Source organism: Pseudophryne corroboree, unplaced genomic scaffold (assembly GCF_028390025.1).
Source record: "Pseudophryne corroboree isolate aPseCor3 unplaced genomic scaffold, aPseCor3.hap2 scaffold_430, whole genome shotgun sequence".
NCBI classification, from domain to species: domain Eukaryota; kingdom Metazoa; phylum Chordata; class Amphibia; order Anura; family Myobatrachidae; genus Pseudophryne; species Pseudophryne corroboree.
Window position 1 is genome coordinate 96604 of NW_026970062.1, and position 22080 is coordinate 118683.

The window sequence follows — 22080 nt, forward strand, 5'->3', positions numbered from 1 at the left end:
ACACATCAGGAGATGCAGCATATCGGAGGTCTTCGATGCCTTTCCAGCAAATGCACACCACCTGCTGCTGGTCTGGACACAAAACAATGCCCACAATCAAAGTCCCAAAATGCCCAACTACAGGATTCATGTAAGTAGTGAATTTAGGAATGAATTTAGAAGTAGGAAATTAAGTTAGTTCACAAGTACATTCAAATTCAGATCTAAAGACTAAACACAAAACACAAAATAAGACTCCACAGAGCAATTATCAGGTGTCTTTATCAATTGTTGCATTTAAAAAATCAAGCAATTAGGGAACACAATGTTGCGACAATCTAACCCTATTTGCAAAATAGTACTAAATAAGTTTGTCGATGTAAGACATTTGCAAAGGCGCAAACAAAACACGCTGGAAGATGCAACTGAATCTGTTTTTGGAGGTTAGAATAGATGCAGGATCAAGTAGCTCAATGGGTAGGGTGTTTGATTAGAATTCAACAGGTTATAGGTTTGAATCCTGGGTATGATAGTTTGAGGTGTTATTTAATAAAGCATGTTTATATATTAGTCACACATGGCTTACTTGTACAAATGGCATGTCACCAGTTAGTGCTGACTGCTGATATGCCATTTGCACAAACATGCCATGTGTGACTGTATATGCATTTAAGGAGTGCACCCCGGCAATACCACAAACCATTGAGTGCCAAGTATACTAGATATATCTTCATATCTCATGTGCTTTCTCTGAGACCAATCTTGTTATGCCCCTTCCCCAGAAGGCATGCACCTTTTGTCCATATTGCAAAAATGGGGAGGGGGGGGGCATATAATTATCTGTCACAGAGCACCAAAAAGTCTAGTTATGGCTCTGGTATGCATTATGTAATCTGGCAGACCATCTCTCCTTTACTTGACAGAGATGTGCCTGAGCAGCGGCCCTCCCCAGCCCTATCCCAAATCATACTTATTTTGCATAGGAGATACCATGGTCATGAAGATTGTTCTCCCAGGGTGAGGTTCATTCATTGCATTCTGGGTATGCTGACCCCTGTGATTTCCCCAAATGTGGGAAACTCGACTGCATTATTTGTGGTAGTGGAGGACTGTGTTTGTGCTTTCCTCTGGTCAGCTCTGGTAAAAGTCAGATTTCTTTGTCTCAGATCTTCCTCTAGCCTTGTTCTTCTTTCGAGAATTCCCTTGTGCTGCCTCAGTTGGATCTCCTTCACTTGACAGGGGGGTACCCGAGCAGCGACCCTCCCCAGCTCTAGCCCAACTCCTACTTACCTGCCAGGTGAGATACTATGATCATGAAGGTGCTTCTCCCAGGGCAAGGCTCACCCATTGCACTCTGGGTGTGCTGCTCCTGCGATTTCCCCAAATGTGGGAAACTTGACTGCATAATTTGTGTTTCCCCTGGTCGGCTCTCGTATAATTCAGATCTCTTTGTCTCAGGTCTCTCTCCAGCCTAGTTTGCTGTCTGTTTCCACTTCTCTTTTCTTGAGCCGCTCCCTTCTATGCCCTTGCGCACTATCCTTACTTCTCCCGTCTGCTTACTTTGTGCCTTCCAAAGCACAATGCAAACTACAGGTAGTGCTGCAGGGCCCACACCCTTTTACTTGCCGTACAGAGCAGCTCTAGAGCTGTTACAGTGCCCAGCTGCTGCAAGAAATCAGCTTGTATGCTTCAGGGGCTGGGGCATAGCCAACATGAGCCCCACACCGAAGGAGGGTGGAGGTGTTTAATGCGAACTAGGGGTCATCCAAGCGCCGCAAAAGGCCGCCATGCCCTGCACGCCCCTTTTCTCTTTTCATATGCAGACGAGGGTTGAAGCCAACTTTGACCCACTGCTTGGATGACATCACCATATGCAAATCCATCTGCTGCAGGCCTTCCCCCAGGAATGCTTGCACTAGTTGTTGCATTTGGTTTGTTGTTTGGGGGTGCTTCAGTATTAGGCAGCCTTCTGCCGTCCCATGTTCATCTGAAAATATGTGTTCTCCCTGCAGTTGTTGTCCCCAGATGAGAGTTCCCTTGTGCTGCCTCAGTTGAATCTCCTTTACTTGACAGAGATGTGCCTGAGCAGCGGCCCTCCCCAGCCCTATCCCAAATCATACTTATTTTGCATAGGAGATACCATGGTCATGAAGATTGTTCTCCAAGGGTGAGGTTCATTCATTGCATTCTGGGTATGCTGACCCCTGTGATTTCCCCAAATGTGGGAAACTCGACTGCATTATTTGTTGTAGTGGGGGACTGTGTTTGTGTTTTCCTCTGGTCAGCTCTGGTAAAAGTCACATTTCTTTGTCTCAGATCTTCCTCTAGCCTTGTTCTCCTTTCGAGAGTTCCCTTGTGCTGCCTCAGTTGAATCTCCTTCACTTGACAGGGGGGTGCCCGAGCAGCGACCCTCCCAAGCTCTAGCCCAACTCCTACTTACCTGCCAGGTGAGATACTATGATCATGAAGGTGCTTCTCCCAGGGCAAGGCTCACCCATTGCACTCTGGGTGTGCTGCCCCCTGCGATTTCCCCAAATGTGGGAAACTTGACTGCAGAATTTGTGTTTCCCCTGGTCGGCTCTCGTGTAATTCAGATCTCTTTGTCTCAGGTCTCTCTCCAGCCTAGTTTGCTGTCTGTTTCCACTTCTTTTTTCTTGAGCCCCTCCCTTTTATACCCTTGTGCACTATCCTGACTTCTCCTCCTGTCTGCTTACTTTGTGCCTTCCAATGCACAATGCAAACTACAGGTAGTGCTGCAGGGCCCACAACCTTTTACTTGCCTTACAGAGCAGCTCTGGAGCTGTTACAGTGCCAAGCTGCCGCAAGAAATCAGCTTGAATGCTTCAGGGGCTGGGGCATGGCCAACATGAGACCCACACCGAAGGAGGGTGGGGGTGTTTAATGCAAACTAAGGGTCATCCAAGCGCCGCAAAAGGCCGCCATGCCCTGCACGCCCCTTTTCTCTTTTCATATGCAGATGAGGGTTGAAGCCAACTTTGACCCACTGCTTGGATGACATCACCATATGCAAATCCATCTGCGGCAGGCCTTCCCCCAGGAATGCTTGCACTAGTTGTTGCATTTGGTTTGTTGTTTGGGGGTGCTTCAGTATTAGGCAGCCTTCTGCCCTCCCATGTTCATCTGAAAATATGTGTTCTCCCTGCAGTTGTTGTCCCCAGATGAGAGTTCCCTTGTGCTGCCTCAGTTGAATCTCCTTTACTTGACAGAGATGTGCCTGAGCAGCGGCCCTCCCCAGCCCTATTCCAAATCATACTTATTTTGCATAGGAGATACCATGGTCATGAAGATTATTCTCCCAGGGTGAGGTTCATTCATTGCATTCTGGGTATGCTGACCCCTGTGATTTCCCCAAATGTGGGTAACTCGACTGCATTATTTGTGGTAGTGGGGGACTGTGTTTGTGTTTTCCTCTGGTCAGCTCTGGTAAAAGTCAGATTTCTTTGTCTCAGATCTTCCTCTAGCCTTGTTCTTCTTTCGAGAGTTCCCTTGTGCTGCCTCAGTTGGATCTCCTTCACTTGACAGGGGGGTGCCCGAGCAGCGACCCTCCCCAGCTCAAGCCCAACTCCTACTTACCTGCCAGGTGAGATACTATGATCATGAAGGTGCTTCTCCCAGGGCAAGGCTCACCCATTGCACTCTGGGTGTGCTGCCCCTGCGATTTCCCCAAATGTGGGAAACTTGACTGCATAATTTGTGTTTCCCCTGGTCGGCTCTCGTATAATTCAGATCTCTTTGTCTCAGGTCTCTCTCCAGCCTAGTTTGCTGTCTGTTTCCACTTCTTTTTTCTTCAGCCCCTCCCTTTTATACCCTTGTGCACTATCCTGACTTCTCCTCCTGTCTGCTTACTTTGTGCCTTCCAATGCACAATGCAAACTACACACCCTTTTACTTGCCTTACAGAGCAGCTCTGGAGCTGTTACAGTGCCAAGCTGCTGTAAGAAATCAGCTTGAATGCTTCAGGGGCTAGGGCATTGTCAACATGAGCCCCACACCAAAGGAGGGTGGAGGTGTTTAATGCGAACTAGGGGTCATCCAAGCGCCGCAAAAGGCCGCCATGCCCTGCACGCCCCTTTTCTCTTTTCATATGCAGATGAGGGTTGAAGCCAACTTTGACCCACTGCTTGGATGACATCACCATATGCAAATCCATCTGCTGCAGGCCTTCCCCCCGGAATGCTTGCACTAGTTGTTGCATTTGGTTTGTTGTTTGGGGGTGCTTCAGTATTAGGCAGCCTTCTGCCCTCCCATGTTCATCTGAAAATATGTGTTCTCCCTGCAGTTGTTGTCCCCAGATGAGAGTTCCCTTGTGCTGCCTCAGTTGAATCTCCATTACTTGACAGAGATGTGCCTGAGCAGCGGCCCTCCCCAGCCCTATCCCAAATCATACTTATTTTGCATAGGCGATACCATGGTCATGAAGATTGTTCTCCCAGGGTGAGGTTCATTCATTGCATTCTGGGTATGCTGACCCCTGTGATTTCCCCAAATGTGGGAAACTCGACTGCATTATTTGTTGTAGTGGGGGACTGTGTTTGTGTTTTCCTCTGGTCAGCTCTGGTAAAAGTCAGATTTCTTTGTCTCAGATCTTCCTCTAGCCTTGTTCTTCTTTCGAGAGTTCCCTTGTGCTGCCTCAGTTGGATCTCCTTCACTTGACAGGGGGGTGCCCGAGCAGCGACCCTCCCCAGCTCTAGCCCAACTCCTACTTACCTGCCAGGTGAGATACTATGATCATGAAGGTGCTTCTCCCAGGGCAAGGCTCACCCATTGTACTCTGGGTGTGCTGCCCCTGCGATTTCCCCAAATGTGGGAAACTTGACTGCAGAATTTGTGTTTCCCCTGGTCAGCTCTCGTATAATTCAGATCTCTTTGTCTCAGGTCTCTCTCCAGCCTAGTTTGCTGTCTGTTTCCACTTCTTTTTTCTTGAGCCCCTCCCTTTTATACCCTTGTGCACTATCCTGACTTCTCCTCCTGTCTGCTTACTTTGTGCCTTCCAATGCACAATGCAAACTACAGGTAGTGCTGCAGGGCCCACACCCTTTTACTTGCCTTACAGAGCAGCTCTGGAGCTGTTACAGTGCCAAGCTGCTGTAAGAAATAAGCTTGAATGCTTCAGAGGCTGGGGCATTGTCAACATGAGCCCACACCAAAGGAGGGTGGAGGTGTTTAATGCGAACTAGGGGTCATCCAAGCGCCGCAAAAGGCCGCCATGCCCTGCACGCCCCTTTTCTCTTTTCATATGCAGATGAGGGTTCCAGCCAACTTTGGCCCACTGCTTGGATGACATCACCATATGCAAATCCGTCTTCTGCAGAACTTCCCCCAGGAATGCTTGTACTAGTTGTTGCATTTGGTTTGTTGTTTGGGGGTGCTTCAGTATTAGGCAGCCTTCTGCCCTCCCATGTTCATCTGAAAATATGTGTTCTCCCTGCAGTTGTTGTCCCCAGATGAGAGTTCCCTTGTGCTGCCTCAGTTGAATCTCCTATACTTGACAGAGATGTGCCTGAGCAGCGGCCCTCCCCAGCCCTATCCCAAATCATACTTATTTTGCATAGGCGATACCATGGTCATGAAGATTGTTCTCCCAGGGTGAGGTTCATTCATTGCATTCTGGGTATGCTGACCCCTGTGATTTCCAAAATGTGGGAAACTCGACTGCATTATTTGTGGTAGTGGGGGACTGTGTTTGTGCTTTCCTCTGGTCAGCTCTGGTAAAAGTCAGATTTCTTTGTCTCAGATCTTCCTCTAGCCTTGTTCTTCTTTTGAGAGTTCCCTTGTGCTGCCTCAGTTGGATCTCCTTCACTTCACAGGGGGTGCCCGAGCAGCAATCCTCCACAGCTCTGGCCCAACTCCTACTTACCTGCCAGGTGAGATACTATGATCTTCACTGTTAGGGCAATCAGGATGTGGAATTCCCTGCCAGGGAAGGTGGTAATGGCGGACTCTGTAATTGGATTTAAAAAAGGAATGGATACATTTCTGAATGAAAAAGCTATCCAAGTTTATAATACTTAAAATATCAACATGGTTAATCCGGGGGTAACATGAGTTGTAGTAGCTAACTAGTCATAATACATTATTAAGCAAGTATGTAGAATCATCACAACTTAAAACAGGTTGAACACGATGGGCAATTTGCCTCTATTCAACCTCAAAAACTATGTTACTATATGTTACTATATTACTATGTTACTGTAGTATACAGAACACCACAATGCAATGAGCAGTGATAGTGAGCACTGATGAGGATACTAGAACTGACACTGAGCAGCAAGATGCAGCACTGGACTATTAGTAATGTACTGTAGTATGCTGAGCACAACAATGCAGCACAAGACAATGAGCAGTGATACTGAGCACTGATGAGGATACTACTGAGAACTGACACTGAGCAGGAGAGACACACTACTAGTATTACTGAGCAGCAATAAGTATCCACTGATACTGAGCACTGATATTGAGATTTCCACTGAGAGAACATAGCCACGTCCTCTCCGCTCTCTCTTCAATGCACGAGTAAAAATGGCGGCAACGCGCAGCTCTTTATATGGAATCCGAATCTCGCGAGAATCCGACAGCGGGATGATGACATTTTCCCTTGTTCATAGAATTTGGGAGTCATTTTGATCCCAAAGTATTATTAACCTCAATAACCATAATTTCCACTCATTTTCAGTCTATTCTTAACACCTTACACCTCACAATATTATTTTTAGTCCTAAAATTTGCACCGAGGTCGCTGGATGACTAAGCTCAGCGACCCAAGTGGCCGACACAAACACCTGGCCCATCTAGGAGTGGCACTGCAGTGTCACGCAGGATAGCCCTTCCAAAAAACACTCCCCAAACAGCACATGACGCAAAGAAAAAAAGAGGCGCAATGAGGTAGCTGTGTGACTAAGCTCAGCGACCCAAGTGGCCGACACAAACACCTGGCCCATCTAGGAGTGGCACTGCAGTGTCACGCAGGATGGCCCTTCCAAAAAACACTCCCCAAACAGCACATGACGCAAAGAAAAAAAGAGGCGCAATGAGGTAGCTGTGTGACTAAGCTCAGCGACCCAAGTGGCCGACACAAACACCTGGCCCATCTAGGAGTGGCACTGCAGTGTCACGCAGGATGGCCCTTCCAAAAACACTCCCCAAACAGCACATGACGCAAAGAAAAAAAGAGGCGCAATGAGGTAGCTGTGTGACTAAGCTCAGCGACCCAAGTGGCCGACACAAACACCTGGCCCATCTAGGAGTGGCACTGCAGTGTCACGCAGGATGGCCCTTCCAAAAAACACTCCCCAAACAGCACATGACGCAAAGAAAAAAAGAGGCGCAATGAGGTAGCTGTGTGACTAAGCTCAGCGACCCAAGTGGCCGACACAAACACCTGGCCCATCTAGGAGTGTCACTGCAGTGTCACGCAGGATGGCCCTTCCAAAAAACACTCCCCAAACAGCACATGACGCAAAGAAAAAAAGAGGCGCAATGAGGTAGCTGTGTGACTAAGCTCAGCGACCCAAGTGGCCGACACAAACACCTGGCCCATCTAGGAGTGGCACTGCAGTGTCACGCAGGATGGCCCTTCCAAAAAACACTCCCCAAACAGCACATGACGCAAAGAAAAATGAAAGAAAAAAGAGGTGCAAGATGGAATTGTCCTTGGGCCCTCCCACCCACCCTTATGTTGTATAAACAGGACATGCACACTTTAACCAACCCATCATTTCAGTGACAGGGTCTGCCACACGACTGTGACTGAAATGACGGGTTGGTTTGGACCCCCACCAAAAAAGAAGCAATTAATCTCTCCTTGCACAAACTGGCTCTACAGAGGCAAGATGTCCACCTCATCATCATCCTCCGATTCATCACCGTGTACATCCCCCTCCTCACAGATTATCAATTCGTCCCCACTGGAATCTACCATCTCAGCTCCCTGTGTACTTTGTGGAGGCAATTGCTGCTGGTCAATGTCTCCACGGAGCAATTGATTATAATTCATTTTAATGAACATCATCTTCTCCACATTTTCTGGAAGTAACCTCGTACGCCGATTGCTGACAAGGTGAGCGGCGGCACTAAACACTCTTTCGGAGTACTACTTGTGGGAGGGCAACTTAGGTAGAATAAAGCCAGTTTGTGCAAGGGCCTCCAAATTGCCTCTTTTTCCTGCCAGTATACGTACGGACTGTCTGACGTGCCTACTTGGATGCGGTCACTCATATAATCCTCCACCATTCTTTCAATGGTGAGAGAATCATATGCAGTGACAGTAGACGTCATGTCCGTAATCGTTGGCAGGTCCTTCAGTCCGGACCAGATGTCAGCATCAGCAGTCGCTCCAGACTGCCCTGCATCACCGCCAGCGGGTGGACTCGGAATTCTGAGCCTTTTCCTCGCACCCCCAATTGCGGGAGAATGTGAAGGAGGAGCTGTTGACCGATCAAGTTCCACTTGACTTGATAATTTTCTCACCAGCAGGTCTTTGAACCCCTGCAGACTTGTGTCTGCCGGAAAGAGAGATACAACGTAGGTTTTAAATCTAGGATCGAGCACGGTGGCTAAAATGTAGTGCTCTGATTTCAACAGATTGACCACCCGTGAATCCTGGTTAAGCGAATGAAGGGCTCCATCCACAAGTCCCACATGCCTAGCGGAATCGCTCTGTCTTAGCTCCTCCTTCAATGTCTCCAGCTTCTTCTGCAAAAGCCTGATGACGGGAATGACCTGACTCAGGCTGGCAGTGTCTGAACTGACTTCACGTGTGGCAAGTTCAAAAGGTTGCAGAACCTTGCACAACGTTGAAATCATTCTCCACTGCGCTTGAGACAGGTGCATTCCACCTCCTATATCGTGGTTAGATGTATAGGCTTGAATGGCCTTTTGCTGCTCCTCCATCCTCTGAAGCATATAGAGGGTTGAATTCCACCTCGTTACCACTTCTTGCTTCAGATGATGGCAGGGCAGGTTCAGGCGTTTTTGGTGTTGCTCCAGTCTTCTGTACGTGGTGCCTGTACGCCGAAAGTGTCCCGCAATTCTTCTGGCCACCGACAGCATCTCTTGCACACCCCTGTCGTTTTTTAAATAATTCTGCACCACCAAATTCAAGGTATGTGCAAAACATGGGACGTGCTGGAATTTGCCCAGATATAATGCACGCACAATATTGCTGGCGCTGTCCGATGCCACAAATCCACAGGAGAGTCCAATTGGGGTAAGCCATTCTGCGATGATCTTCCTCAGTTGCCGTAAGAGGTTTTCAGCTGTGTGCGTATTCTGGAAAGCGGTGATACAAAGCGTAGCCTGCCTAGGAAAGAGTTGGCGTTTGCGAGATGCTGCTACTGGTGCCGCCGCTGCTGTTCTTGCGGCGGGAGTCAATACATCTACCCAGTGGGCTGTCACAGTCATATAGTCCTGAGTCTGCCCTGCCCCACTTGTCCACATGTCCGTGGTTAAGTGGACATTGGGTACAACTGCATTTTTTAGGACACTGGTGAGTCTTTTTCTGAGGTCTGTGTACATTTTCGGTATCGCCTGCCTAGAGAAATGGAACCTAGATGGTATTTGGTACCGGGGACACAGTACCTCAATCAAGTCTATAGTTGGCTCTGAAGTAATGATGGATACCGGAACCACGTTTCTCACCGCCCAGGATGCCAAGGCCTCAGTTATCCGCTTTGCAGCAGGATGACTGCTGTGATATTTCATCTTCCTTGCAAAGGACTGTTGGACAGTCAATCGCTTGGTGGAAGTAGTAAAAGTGGTCTTACGACTTCCCCTCTGGGATGACCATCGACTCCCAGCAGCAACAACAGCAGCGCCAGCAGCAGTAGGCGTTACACTCAAGGATGCATCGGAGGAATCCCAGGCAGGAGAGAACTCATCAGAATTGCCAGTGACATGGCCTGCAGGACTATTGGCATTCCTGGGGAAGGAGGAAATTGACACTGAGGGAGTTGGTGGGGTGGTTTGCGTGAGCTTGGTTACAAGAGGAAGGGATTTACTGGTCAGTGGACTGCTTCCGCTGTCGCCTAAAGTTTTTGAACTTGTCACTGACTTATGATGAATGCGCTGCAGGTGACGTATAAGGGAGGATGTTCCGAGGTGGTTAACGTCCTTACCCCTACTTATTACAGCTTGACAAAGGCAACACACGGCTTGACACCTGTTGTTCGCATTTCTGTTGAAATACTTCCACACCGAAGAGCATTTTTTTTTGGTATTTTCACCAGGCATGTCAATGGCCATATTCCTCCCACGGACAACAGGTGTCTCCCCGGGTGCCTGACTTAAACAAACCACCTCACCTCCCCAGCGCCAGCAACACCCATATCCTCCTCATCCTGGTGTACTTCAACACTGACATCTTCAATCTGACTATCAGGAACTGGACTGCGGGTGCTCCTTCCAGCACTTGCAGGGGGTGTGCAAATGGTGGAAGGTGCATGCTCTTCACGTCCAGTGTTGGGAAGGTCAGGCATCGCAACTGACACAATTGGACTCTCCTTGTGGATTTGTGATTTTGAAGAACGCACAGTTCTTTGCTGTGCTTTTGCCAGCTTAAGTCTTTTCATTTTTCTAGCGAGAGGCTGAGTGCTTCCATCCTCATGTGAAGCTGAACCACTAGCCATGAACATAGGCCAGGGCCTCAGCCGTTCCTTGCCACTCCGTGTGGTAAATGGCATATTGGCAAGTTTACGCTTCTCCTCCGACGATTTTTATTTAGATTTTTGAGTCCTTTTTTTACTGATCTTTTGTGTTTTGAATTTTACATGCTCTGTACTATGACATTGGGCATCGGCCTCGGCAGACGACGTTGATGGAATTTCATCGTCTCGGCCATGACTAGTGGCAGCAGCTTCAGCACGAGGTGGAAGTGGATCTTGATCTTTCCCTATTTTTGGAACCTCAACATTTTTGTTCTCCATATTTTAATAGGCACAACTAAAAGGCACCTCAGGTAAACAATGGAGATGGATGGATACTAGTATACTTATGGATGACGAGTGACTGACGACACAGAGGTAGCTACAGCCGTGGACTACCGTACTGCGTCTGCTAGTATAGAGATGATAATTAATGATATAAAAAAAATATATATATAACTACTGTAGGTATATATTATATAATGACGGACCTGGTGGACACTGTCAGCAGACTGCTAAACTACTAGTATGAAGAAGATAGAAAAAAAACTTCACCACAGGTAGGTATACAATTATGGACGAGTGACGACACAGAGGTAGGTACAGCCGTGGACTACCGTACTGCGTCTGCTGGTATAGATAATATACTAAATATATTACTACTGTAGGTATATAATATAATGACGGACCTGGTGGACACTGTCAGCAGACTCCTAAACTACTAGTATGAAGAAGATAGAAAAAAAACCCCACCACAGGTAGGTAGGTATACAATTATGGACGAGCACTGACGACACAGAGATAGCCACAGCCGTGGCCTACCGTACTGCGTCTGCTAGCATAGATAATATACTAAATATATTACTACTGTAGGTATATAATATAATGACGGACCTGGTGGACACTGTCAGCAGACTGCTAAACTACTAGTATGAAGAAGATAGAAAAAAAAAACCCACCACAGGTAGGTATACAATTATGGACGAGTGACGACACAGAGGTAGGTACAGCCGTGGACTACAGTACTGCGTCTGCTAGTATAGATAATATACTAAATATATTACTACTGTAGGTATATAATATAATGACGGACCTGGTGGACACTGTCAGCAGACTCCTAAACTACTAGTATGAAGAAGATAGAAAAAAAAACCCCACCACAGTTAGGTATACAATTATGGACGAGTGACGACACAGAGGTAGGTACAGCCGTGGACTACCGTACTGCGTCTGCTAGTATAGATAATATACTAAATATATTACTACTGTAGGTATATAATATAATGACGGACCTGGTGGACACTGTCAGCAGACTCCTAAACTACTAGTATGAAGAAGATAGAAAAAAAAACCCCACCACAGGTAGGTATACAATTATGGACGAGCACTGACGACACAGAGATAGCCACAGCCGTGTACTACCGTACTGCGTCTGCTAGTATAGATAATATAATAAATATATTACTACTGTAGGTATATAATATAATGATGGACCTGGTGGACACTGTCAGCAGACTCCTAAACTACTAGTATGAAGAAGATAGAAAAAAAAAACCACCACAGGTAGGTAGGTATACAATTATGGACGAGCACTGACGACACAGAGATAGCCACAGCCGTGGACTACCGTACTGCGTCTGCTAATATAGAGATGATAAAGATGATAGAGATGAAAAAAAAATATAACACTACTGCAGGTAAATATTTATATAATATAATGTATGACGGACCTGCTGGACACTGTCAGCAGAATGCGTTTATAGAATAAAAAAAAAAACACCACAGGAGTGTTTAACTTTTTCAGGCAGACAATATACTGGTGGTCACACTGGCAGCAAAAGTGTGCACTGTACTCCTGCTATAACTGCTCCCCAGTCTCCCCCACAATTAAGCTGTGTGAGCAGTGAGTACTCAGCACAGTCAGATATACATAGATGATATATCATGCAGCACACTGAGGCTGAGCACATATATGGTATGTGTATCGTTTTTTTTCAGGCAGAGAACGGATTATAAATAATAAAACTGGTGGTCACTATCAGCAAAACTCTGCACTACTGAGTACTCCTGACAAGTTCAACTGCTCCCCAAATTAGTAGTAAATCAAATGTCACTCGTCTCTATCTTCTAATCTAAACGGAGAGGACGCCAGCCACGTCCTCTCCCTATCAATCTCAATGCACGTGTGAAAATGGCGGCGACGCGCGGCTCCTTATATAGAATCCGAGTCTCGTGAGAATCCGACAGCGGGATGATGACGTTCGGGCGCGCTCGGGTTAACCGAGCAAGGCGGGAGGATCCGAGTCTGCTCGGACCCGTGCAAAAAAGGGTGAAGTTCGGGCGGGTTCGGATTCCGAGGAACCGAACCCGCTCATCTCTAATGGCCACCCAGCATGACGCCTCCCTTCTTGACCATGCTGTAATTGCAGTCGCACTGCAGTTCAGCGTGATCATAAAAAATGGTGTAGCCTCCTGCTGGTGCAGACTGTATGTGCGCGCAGGAAGCCGCCACCATTTTTGTGATCACAGCGGCTGAATGTGATGTCATACAGCCGCTGTGACCACGCCCCCTGTGTCTCCTCCATTGCAGACCCCATTTTGAAGCCTTGCCCCCGCACCGCTCCATCCCTGACTTGGAAATGGAGTGTTGCTGACCCCCCTCTCCCCCCCTGCCCCGATTGACAGGCAGAGGCGATCGCATTCTCTGCGGGGTGCCGCAGAAAATGCAGGCACATGCGTATGCTCTTAGCAATTTTTGCAGTTGGATCGCTTATTGTGATTGCAATCCAACCTGAATCAGGCCCTATTACCTATCACAATGCGCTGCGGGCAGTACAAAATTGGTTTAATATAGGAGAAAAACCCCCAGACCTGTGCTCCTTAACTGTACCTGGTGGCTAGTGGAGCGGCTGCCCAGTAATCAGTGTCCACGCCAGTGCGCACACGGTCCACCCCCTACGGCCACGCTCCCCTTCATCAGCGGCCTCGTGATCCGGAAGGGCGGTGTGTGTGTGACTGACCTTAGGAAGAAACCGGAGCCTCCGCTGCAGTGACCCAGCAACCAGGGCACGGGAGTATACAGCGCCGCTGGGAGTGATGAAGCTGCAGTAAAGATGTCTATTAGACCTAGCCTGCTGCAGCCCTTGTAGATTCTCATAAAACAAGTTCTTCTTTTCTTGTCAAAATTAATAGCTAAGAATAGGCTGCCTGAGGCAGGCCCCTGTTAATTGGCCTGCTACTGAAGGCACCAACTACAAACTGAGCTCCCTGTTCATGGAAACGGGGTTATAGAGGAGAATGCACTGAGCTTCTTGGGAACAGTCAAAAGCTTTGAGCCGGTTGGTGCCTCAGATCAAGATCCTACTCTACACCCCAATGTGAATCCTTGTGGAGTCCAGTGTACCCCACAGAAGAAATTAATGTGTCACACCCATTGGCAGCAACCTTAGAATAGCTGCTGACGGGCACAATTGAGAAAGGAAGGGGGGGGACACATTTGAATCCAACACATAGATGCAATTCAAATATGTAATTTGTACCTTCCTATTTTAAAATATAATGGATGAACCTCACCCTGTGAGAACAATCTTCATGATCAAGAGATCTCATTTGCAAAATAAGTATGAGTTGGGATAGGGCTGGGGAGGGTGGCTGCTCGGGCAGCCCCTCCCCCGTCAAGTTAAGGAGATTCAACTGAGGAAGCACAAGGGAACTCTCGTCTGGGGACAACAACTGCAGGGAGACCACATCTTTTCAGATGAACATGGGAGGGCGGAAGGCTGCCTAATACTGAAGCACCATCAAATATCAAACCATATGCAACAACTAGTACAAGCATTCCTGGGGGAAGGTCTGCAGAAGACGGATTTGCATACGGTGATGTCATCCAAGCAGTGGGCCAAAGTTGGCTGGAACCCTCATCTGCATATGAAAAGAGAAAAGGGGCATGCAGGGCATGGCGGCCTTTTGCGGTGCTTGGATGACCCTTAGTTCGCATTAAACACCCCCACCCTCCTTTTGTGTGGGGCTCATGCTGGCTCTGCCCCAGCCCCTGAAGCATTCAAGCTGATTTCTTGCAGCAGCTGGGCACTGTAACAGCTCCAGAGCTGCTCTGTAAGGCAACTAAAAGGGTGTGGGCCCTGCAGCACTACCTGTAGTTCGCATTGTGCGTTTGAAGGCACAAAGTAAGCAGACAGGAGGATAAGTCAGGATAGTGCGCAAGGGCATAGAAGGGAGCAGCTCAAGAAAAGAGAAGTGGAAACAGACAGCAAACTAGGCTGGAGAGAGACCTGAGACAAAGAGATCTGAATTATACGAGAGCCGACCAGGGGAAACACAAATTATGCAGTCAAGTTTCCCACATTTGGGGAAATCGCAGGGGCAGCACACCCAGAGTGCAATGGGTGAGCCTTGCCCTGGGAGAAGCACCTTCATGATCATAGTATCTCACCTGGCAGGTAAGTAGGAGTTGGGCTAGAGCTGGGGAGGGTCGCTGCTCGGGTACCCCCCTGTAAAGTGAAGGAGATCCAACTGAGGCAGCACAAGGGAACTCTCGAAAGAAGAACAAGGCTAGAGGAAAATCTGAGACAAAGAAATCTGACTTTTACCAGAGCTGACCAGAGGAAAGCACAAACACAGTCCCCCACTACCACAAATAATGCAGTCAAGTTTCCCACATTTGGGGAAATCACAGGGGTCAGCATACCCAAAATGCAATGAATGAACCTCACCCTGGGAGAACAATCTTCATGACCATGGTATCTCCTATGCAAAATAAGTATGATTTGGAATAGGGCTGGGGAGGGCCGCTGCTCATGCACATCTCTGTCAAGTAAAGGAGATTCGACTGAGGCAGCACAAGGGAACTCTCATCTGGGGACAACAACTGCAGGGAGAACACATATTTTCAGATGAACATGGGAGGGCAGAAGGCTTGCATAATACTGAAGCACCCCCAAACAACAAACCAAATGCAACAACTAGTGCAAGCATTCCTGGGGGAAGTTCTGCAGAAGACGGATTTGCATACTTTGATGTCATCCAAGCAGTGGGTCAAAGTTGGCTTCAACCCTCATCTGCATATGAAAAGAGAAAAGGGGCGTGCAGGGCATGGCGGCCTTTTGCGGTGCTTGGATGACCCCTAGTTCGCATTAAACACCTCCACCCTCCTTTGGTGTGGGGCTCATGTTGGCCATGCCCCATCCCCTGAAGCATTCAAGCTGATTTCTTGCAGCAGCTGGGCACTGTAACAGCTCCAGAGCTGCTCTGTAAGGCAAGTAAAAGGGTGTGGGCCCTGCAGCACTACCTGTAGTTTGCATTGTACATTGGAAGGCACAAAGTAAGCAGACGGGAGCAGAAGTCAGGATAGTGCACAAGGGTATAGAAGGGAGGGGCTCAAGAAAAAAGAAGTGGAAACAGACAGCAAACTAGGCTGGAGAGAGACCTGAGACAAAGAGATCTGAATTATATGAGAGCCGACCAGGGGAAACACAAATTATGCAGTCAAGTTTCCCACATTTGGGGAAATCGCAGGGGCAGCACACCCAGAGTGCAATGGGTGAGCCTTGCCCTGGGAGAAGCACCTTCATGATCATAGTATCTCACCTGGCAGGTAAGTAGGAGTTGGGCTAGAGCTGGGGAGGGTCGCTGCTCGGGCACCCCCCTGTCAAGTGAAGGAGATCCAACTGAGGCAGCACAAGGGAACTCTTGAAAGAAGAACAAGGCTAGAGGAAGATCTGAAACAAAGAAATCTGACTTTTACCAGAGCTGACCAGAGGAAAACACAAACACAGTCCCCCACTACCACAAATAAAGCAGTCGAGTTTCCCACATTTGGGGAAATCACAGGGGTCAGCATACCCAGAATGCAATGAATGAACCTCACCCTGGGAGAATAATCTTCATGACCATGGTATCTCCTATGCAAAATAAGTATGATTTGGGATAGGGCTGGGGAGGGCCGCTGCTCAGGCACATCTCTGTCAAGTAAAGGAGATTCAAATGAGGCAGCACAAGGGAACTCTCATCTGGGGACAACAACTGCAGGGAGAACATATATTTTCAGATGAACATGGGAGGGCAGAAGGCTGCCTAATACTGAAGCACCCCCAAACAACAAACCAAATGCAACAACTAGTGCAAGCATTCCTGGGGGAAGGCCTGCCGCAGATGGATTTGCATATGGTGATGTCATCCAAGCAGTGGGTCAAAGTTGGCTTCAACCCTCGTCTGCATATGAAAACAGAAAAGGGGCGTGCAGGGCATGGTGGCCTTTTGCGGCGCTTGTCTGACCCCTAGTTTGCATTAAACACCTCCACCCTCCTTCGGTGTGGGGCTCATGTTGGCTATGCCCCAGCCCCTGAAGCATTCAAGCTGATTTCTTGCAGCAGCTGGGCACTGTAACAGCTCCAGAGCTGCTCTGTAAGGCAAGTAAAAGGGTGTGGGCCCTGCAGCACTACCTGTAGTTTGCATTGTGCATTGGAAGGCACAAAGTAAGCAGACGGGAGGAGAAGTCAGGATAGTGCACAAGGGTATAGATGGGAGGGGCTCAAGAAAAAAGAAGTGGAAACAGACAGCAAACTAGGCTGGAGAGAGACCTGAGACAAAGAGATCTAAATTATACGAGAGCCGACCAGGGGAAACACAAATTATGCAGTCAAGTTTCCCACATTTCGGGAAATCGCAGGGGCAGCACACCCAGAGTGCAATGGGTGGGCCTTGCCCTGGGAGAAGCACCTTCATGATCATAGTATCTCACCTGGCAGGTAAGTAGGAGTTGGGCTAGAGCTGGGGAGGGTCGCTGCTCGGGCACCCCCCTGTCAAGTGAAGGAGATCCAACTGAGGCAGCACAAGGGAACTCTCGAAAGAAGAACAAGGCTAGAGGAAGATCTGAAACAAAGAAATCTGACTTTTACCAGAGCTGACCAGAGGAAAACACAAACACAGTCCCCCACTACCACAAATAAAGCAGTCGAGTTTCCCACATTTGGGGAAATCACAGAGGTCAGCATACCCAGAATGCAATGAATGAACCTCACCCTGGGAGAACAATCTTCATGACCATGGTATCTCCTATGCAAAATAAGTATGATTTGGAATAGGGCTGGGGAGGGCCGCTGCTCATGCACATCTCTGTCAAGTAAAGGAGATTCAACTGAGGCAGCACAAGGGAACTCTCATCTGGGGACAACAACTGCAGGGAGAACACATATTTTCAGATGAACATTGGAGGGCAGAAGGCTGCCTAATACTGAAGCACCCCCAAACAACAAACCAAATGCAACAACTAGTACAAGCATTCCTGGGGGAAGTTCTGCAGAAGACGGATTTGCATATGGTGATGTCATCCAAGCAGTGGGTCAAAGTTGGCTTCAACCCTCATCTGCATATGAAAAGAGAAAAGGGGCGTGCAGGGCATGGCGGCCTTTTGCGGTGCTTGGATGACCCCTTTTTCGCATTAAACACCCCCACCCTCCTTTGGTGTGGGGCTCATGTTGGCCATGCCCCATCCCCTGAAGCATTCAAGATGATTTCTTGCAGCAGCTGGGCACTGTAACAGCTCCAGAGCTGCTCTGTAAGGCAAGTAAAAGGGTGTGGGCCCTGCTGCACTACCTGTAGTTTGCATTGTGCATTGGAAGGCACAAAGTAAGCAGACGGGAGAAGTCAGGATAGTGCGCAAGGGCATAGAAGGGAGCGGCTCAAGAAAAGAGAAGTGGAACCAGACAGCAAACTAGGCTGAAGAGAGACCTGAGACAAAGAGATCTGAATTATACGAGAGCCGACCAGGGGAAACACAAATTATGCAGTCAAGTTTCCCACATTTAGGGAAAACGCAGGAGCAGCACACCCAGAGTGCAATGGGTGAGCCTTGCCCTGGGAGAAGCACCTACATGATCATAGTATCTCACCTGCCAGGTAAGTAGAAGTTGGGCTAGAGCTGGGGAGGGTCGCTGCTCGGGTACCCCCCTGTCAAGTGAAGGAGATCCAACTGAGGCAGCACAAGGGACTCTCGAAAGAAGAACAAGGCTAGAGGAAGATCTGAGACAAAGAAATCTGACTTTTACCAGAGCTGACCAGAGGAAAGCACAAACACAGTCCGCTACTACCACAAATAATGCAGTCGAGTTTCCCACATTTGGGGAAATCACAGGGGTCAGCATACCCTGAATGCAATGAATGAACCTCACCCTGGGAGAACAATCTTCATGACCATGGTATCTCCTATGCAAAATAAGTATGATTTGGGATAGGGCTGGGGAGGGCCGCTGCTCAGGCACATCTCTGTCAAGTAAAGGAGATTCAACTGAGGCAGCACAAGGGAACTCTCATCTGGGGACAACAACTGCAGGGAGAACACATATTTTCAGAAGAACATGGGAGGGCAGAAGGCTGCCTAATACTGAAGCACCCCCAAACAACAAACCAAATGCAACAACTAGTGCAAGCATTCCTGGGGGAAGGCCTGCAGCAGATGGATTTGCATATGGTGATGTCATCCAAGCAGTGGGTCAAAGTTGGCTTCAACCCTCGTCTGCATATGAAAAGAGAAAAGGGGCGTGCAGGGCATGGCGGCCTTTTGCGGCGCTTGGATGACCCCTAGTTCGCATTAAACACCTCCACCCTCCTTCGGTGTGGGGCTCATGTTGGCTATGCCCCAGCCCCTGAAGCATTCAAGCTGATTTCTTGCAGCATCTGGGCACTGTAACAGCTCCAGAGCTGCTCTGTAAGGCAAGTAAAAGGGTGTGGGCCCTGCAGCACTACCTGTAGTTCGCATTGTGCTTTGGAAGGCACAAAGTAAGCAGAGAGGAGGAGAAGTCAGGATAGTGCGCAAGGGCATAGAAGAGAGCGGCTCAAGAAAAGAGAAGTGGAAACAGACAGCAAACTAGGCTGGAGAGAGACCTGAGACAAAGAGATCTGAATTATACGAGAGCCGACCAGGGGAAACACAAATTATGCAGTCAAGTTTCCCACATTTGGGGAAATCGCAGGAGCAGCACACCCAGAGTGCAATGGGTGAGCCTTGCCCTGGGAGAAGCACCTTCATGATCATAGTATCTCACCTGGCAGGTAAGTAGGATTTGGGCTAGAGCTGGGGAGGGTCGCTGCTCGGGTACCCCCCTGTCAAGTGAAGGAGATCCAACTGAGGCAGCACAAGGGAACTCTCGAAAGAAGAACAAGGCTAGAGTAAAATATGAGACAAAGAAATCTGACTTTTACCAGAGCTGACCAGAGGAAAGCACAAACACAGTCCCCCACTACCACAAATAATGCAGTCAAGTTTCCCACATTTGGGGAAATCACAGGGGTCAGCATACCCAAAATGCAATGAATGAACCTCACCCTGAGAGAACAATCTTCATGACCATGGTATCTCCTATGCAAAATAAGTATGATTTGGAATAGGGCTGGGGAGGGCCGCTGCTCATGCACATCTCTGTCAAGTAAAGGAGATTCAACTGAGGCAGCACAAGGGAACTCTCATCTGGGGACAACAACTGCAGGGAGAACACATATTTTTAGATGAACATGGGAGGGCAGAAGGCTGCCTAATACTGAAGCACCCCCAAACAACAAACCAAATGCAACAACTAGTGCAAGCATTCCTGGGGGAAGTTCTGCAGAAGACGGATTTGCATACGGTGATGTCATCCAAGCAGTTGGTCAAAGTTGGCTTCAACCCTCATCTGCATATGAAAAGAGAAAAGGGGCGTGCAGGGCATGGCGGCCTTTTGCGGTGCTTGGATGACCCCTAGTTTGCATTAAACACCTCCACCCTCCTTTGGTGTGGGGCTCATGTTGGCCATGCCCCATCCCCTGAAGCATTCAAGCAGATTTCTTGCAGCAGCTGGGCACTGTAACAGCTCCAGAGCTGCTCTGTAAGGCAAGTAAAAGGGTGTTGGCCCTGCAGCACTACCTGTAGTTTGCATTGTGCGTTGGAAGGCACAAAGTAAGCAGACAGGAGAAGTCAGGAGAGTGCACAAGGGCATAGAAGGCAGGGGCTCAAGAAAAGAGAAGTGGAAACAGACAGCAAACTAGGCTAAAGAGAGACCTGAGACAAAGAGATCTGAATTATACGAGTAGCCGACCAGAGGAAACACAAATTATGCAATCAAGTGTCCCACATTTGGGGAAATCGTAGGAGCAGCACACCCAGAGTGCAATGGGTGAGCCTTGCCCTGGGAGAAGCACCTTCCTGATCATAGTATCTCACCTGGCAGGTAAGTAGGAGTTGGGCTTGAGCTGGGGAGGGTCGCTGCTCGGGCACCCCCCTGTCAAGTGAAGGAGATCCAACTGAGGCAGCACAAGGAAACTCTCAAAAAAAGAACAAGGCTAGAGGAAGATCTGAGACAAAGAAATCTGACTTTTACCAGAGCTGACCAGAGGAAAGCACAAACACAGTCCCCCACTACCACAAATAATGCAGTCGAGTTTCCCACATTTGGGGAAATCACAGGGGTCAGCATACCCAGAATGCAATGAATGAACCTCACCCTGGGAGAACAATCTTCATGACCATGGTATCTCCTATGCAAAATAAGTATGATTTGGGATAGGGCTGGGGAGGGCCGCTGCTCAGGCACATCTCTGTCAAGTAAAGGAGATTCAACTGAGGCAGCACAAGGGAACTCTCATCTGGGGACAACAACTGCAGGGAGAACACATATTTTCAGATAACCATGGGAGAGCAGAAGGCTGCCTAATACTGAAGCACCCCAAACAACAAACCAAATGCAACAACTAGTACAAGCATTCCTGGGGGAAGGTCTGCAGAAGACGGATTTGCATACGGTGATGTCATCCAAGCAGTGGGCCAAAGTTGGCTGGAACCCTCATCTGCATATGAAAAGAGAAAAGGGGTATGCAGGGCATGGTGGCCTTTTGCGGCGCTTGGATGACCCTTAGTTCGCATTAAACACCTCCACCCTCCGTCGGTGTGGGGCTCATGTTGGCTATGCCCCAGCCCCTGAAGCATTCAAGCTGATTTCTTGCAGCAGCTGGGCACTGTAACAGCTCCAGAGCTGCTCTGAAAGGCATGTAAAAGGGTGTGGGCCCTGCAGCACTACCTGTAGTTTGCATTGTGCGTTGGAAGGCACAAAGTAAGCAGACAGGAGGAGAAGTCATTAGAGTCCACAAGGGTATAGAAGGGAGGGGCTCAAGAAAAAAGAAGTGGAAACAGACAGCAAACTAGGCTGGAGAGAGACCTGAGACAAAGAGATCTGAATTATATGAGAGCCGACCAGGGGAAACACAAATTATGCAGTCAAGTTTCCCACATTTGGGGAAATCGCAGGGGCAGCACACCCAGAGTGCAATGGGTGAGCCTTGCCCTGGGAGAAGCACCTACATGATCATAGTATCTCACCTGGCAGGTAAGTAGGAGTTGGGCTAGAGCTGGGGAGGGTCGCTGCTCGGGCACCCCCCTGTCAAGTGAAGGAGATCCAAC

The 22080-nt window shown here is 48.5% G+C and overlaps 19 non-coding genes and 3 pseudogenes across 19 annotated transcripts; 9 read left to right on the forward strand and 13 right to left on the reverse strand.

Annotated features, from left to right (window-relative positions):
- Positions 1–945: 945 nt before the first annotated feature.
- LOC135026064 (U1 spliceosomal RNA) lies at positions 946–1109 on the forward strand. The gene has a single exon (XR_010222730.1). It is a non-coding gene; the product is annotated as a U1 spliceosomal RNA (small nuclear RNA).
- Positions 1110–1261: 152 nt separating this feature from the next.
- On the forward strand, positions 1262–1424 carry LOC135026126 (U1 spliceosomal RNA). The gene has a single exon (XR_010222789.1). It is a non-coding gene; the product is annotated as a U1 spliceosomal RNA (small nuclear RNA).
- A 671-nt stretch (positions 1425–2095) lies between these two features.
- Positions 2096–2259, forward strand: LOC135026054 (U1 spliceosomal RNA). The gene has a single exon (XR_010222721.1). It is a non-coding gene; the product is annotated as a U1 spliceosomal RNA (small nuclear RNA).
- Positions 2260–2411: 152 nt separating this feature from the next.
- LOC135026097 (U1 spliceosomal RNA) lies at positions 2412–2575 on the forward strand. The gene has a single exon (XR_010222761.1). It is a non-coding gene; the product is annotated as a U1 spliceosomal RNA (small nuclear RNA).
- Positions 2576–3249: 674 nt separating this feature from the next.
- LOC135026071 (U1 spliceosomal RNA) lies at positions 3250–3413 on the forward strand. The gene has a single exon (XR_010222737.1). It is a non-coding gene; the product is annotated as a U1 spliceosomal RNA (small nuclear RNA).
- Positions 3414–3565: 152 nt separating this feature from the next.
- On the forward strand, positions 3566–3728 carry LOC135026114 (U1 spliceosomal RNA). The gene has a single exon (XR_010222777.1). It is a non-coding gene; the product is annotated as a U1 spliceosomal RNA (small nuclear RNA).
- A 655-nt stretch (positions 3729–4383) lies between these two features.
- LOC135026072 (U1 spliceosomal RNA) lies at positions 4384–4547 on the forward strand. Its single transcript, XR_010222738.1, has one exon. It is a non-coding gene; the product is annotated as a U1 spliceosomal RNA (small nuclear RNA).
- A 152-nt stretch (positions 4548–4699) lies between these two features.
- On the forward strand, positions 4700–4862 carry LOC135026169 (U1 spliceosomal RNA). Its single transcript, XR_010222820.1, has one exon. It is a non-coding gene; the product is annotated as a U1 spliceosomal RNA (small nuclear RNA).
- A 673-nt stretch (positions 4863–5535) lies between these two features.
- Positions 5536–5698, forward strand: LOC135026076 (U1 spliceosomal RNA). The gene has a single exon (XR_010222742.1). It is a non-coding gene; the product is annotated as a U1 spliceosomal RNA (small nuclear RNA).
- Positions 5699–14939: 9241 nt separating this feature from the next.
- Positions 14940–15102, reverse strand: LOC135026115 (U1 spliceosomal RNA). Its single transcript, XR_010222778.1, has one exon. It is a non-coding gene; the product is annotated as a U1 spliceosomal RNA (small nuclear RNA).
- Positions 15103–15254: 152 nt separating this feature from the next.
- On the reverse strand, positions 15255–15418 carry LOC135026257 (U1 spliceosomal RNA). The gene has a single exon (XR_010222898.1). It is a non-coding gene; the product is annotated as a U1 spliceosomal RNA (small nuclear RNA).
- A 696-nt stretch (positions 15419–16114) lies between these two features.
- Positions 16115–16256, reverse strand: LOC135026139 (U1 spliceosomal RNA; annotated as a pseudogene).
- Positions 16257–16408: 152 nt separating this feature from the next.
- On the reverse strand, positions 16409–16572 carry LOC135026062 (U1 spliceosomal RNA). The gene has a single exon (XR_010222728.1). It is a non-coding gene; the product is annotated as a U1 spliceosomal RNA (small nuclear RNA).
- A 695-nt stretch (positions 16573–17267) lies between these two features.
- On the reverse strand, positions 17268–17409 carry LOC135026175 (U1 spliceosomal RNA; annotated as a pseudogene).
- Positions 17410–17561: 152 nt separating this feature from the next.
- On the reverse strand, positions 17562–17725 carry LOC135026057 (U1 spliceosomal RNA). Its single transcript, XR_010222724.1, has one exon. It is a non-coding gene; the product is annotated as a U1 spliceosomal RNA (small nuclear RNA).
- Positions 17726–18396: 671 nt separating this feature from the next.
- LOC135026148 (U1 spliceosomal RNA) lies at positions 18397–18559 on the reverse strand. Its single transcript, XR_010222801.1, has one exon. It is a non-coding gene; the product is annotated as a U1 spliceosomal RNA (small nuclear RNA).
- Positions 18560–18710: 151 nt separating this feature from the next.
- Positions 18711–18874, reverse strand: LOC135026278 (U1 spliceosomal RNA). The gene has a single exon (XR_010222918.1). It is a non-coding gene; the product is annotated as a U1 spliceosomal RNA (small nuclear RNA).
- Positions 18875–19548: 674 nt separating this feature from the next.
- LOC135026127 (U1 spliceosomal RNA) lies at positions 19549–19711 on the reverse strand. Its single transcript, XR_010222790.1, has one exon. It is a non-coding gene; the product is annotated as a U1 spliceosomal RNA (small nuclear RNA).
- Positions 19712–19863: 152 nt separating this feature from the next.
- Positions 19864–20027, reverse strand: LOC135026277 (U1 spliceosomal RNA). Its single transcript, XR_010222917.1, has one exon. It is a non-coding gene; the product is annotated as a U1 spliceosomal RNA (small nuclear RNA).
- A 671-nt stretch (positions 20028–20698) lies between these two features.
- LOC135026152 (U1 spliceosomal RNA) lies at positions 20699–20862 on the reverse strand. The gene has a single exon (XR_010222805.1). It is a non-coding gene; the product is annotated as a U1 spliceosomal RNA (small nuclear RNA).
- A 152-nt stretch (positions 20863–21014) lies between these two features.
- On the reverse strand, positions 21015–21178 carry LOC135026111 (U1 spliceosomal RNA). The gene has a single exon (XR_010222774.1). It is a non-coding gene; the product is annotated as a U1 spliceosomal RNA (small nuclear RNA).
- A 694-nt stretch (positions 21179–21872) lies between these two features.
- Positions 21873–22014, reverse strand: LOC135026168 (U1 spliceosomal RNA; annotated as a pseudogene).
- Positions 22015–22080: the final 66 nt, after the last annotated feature.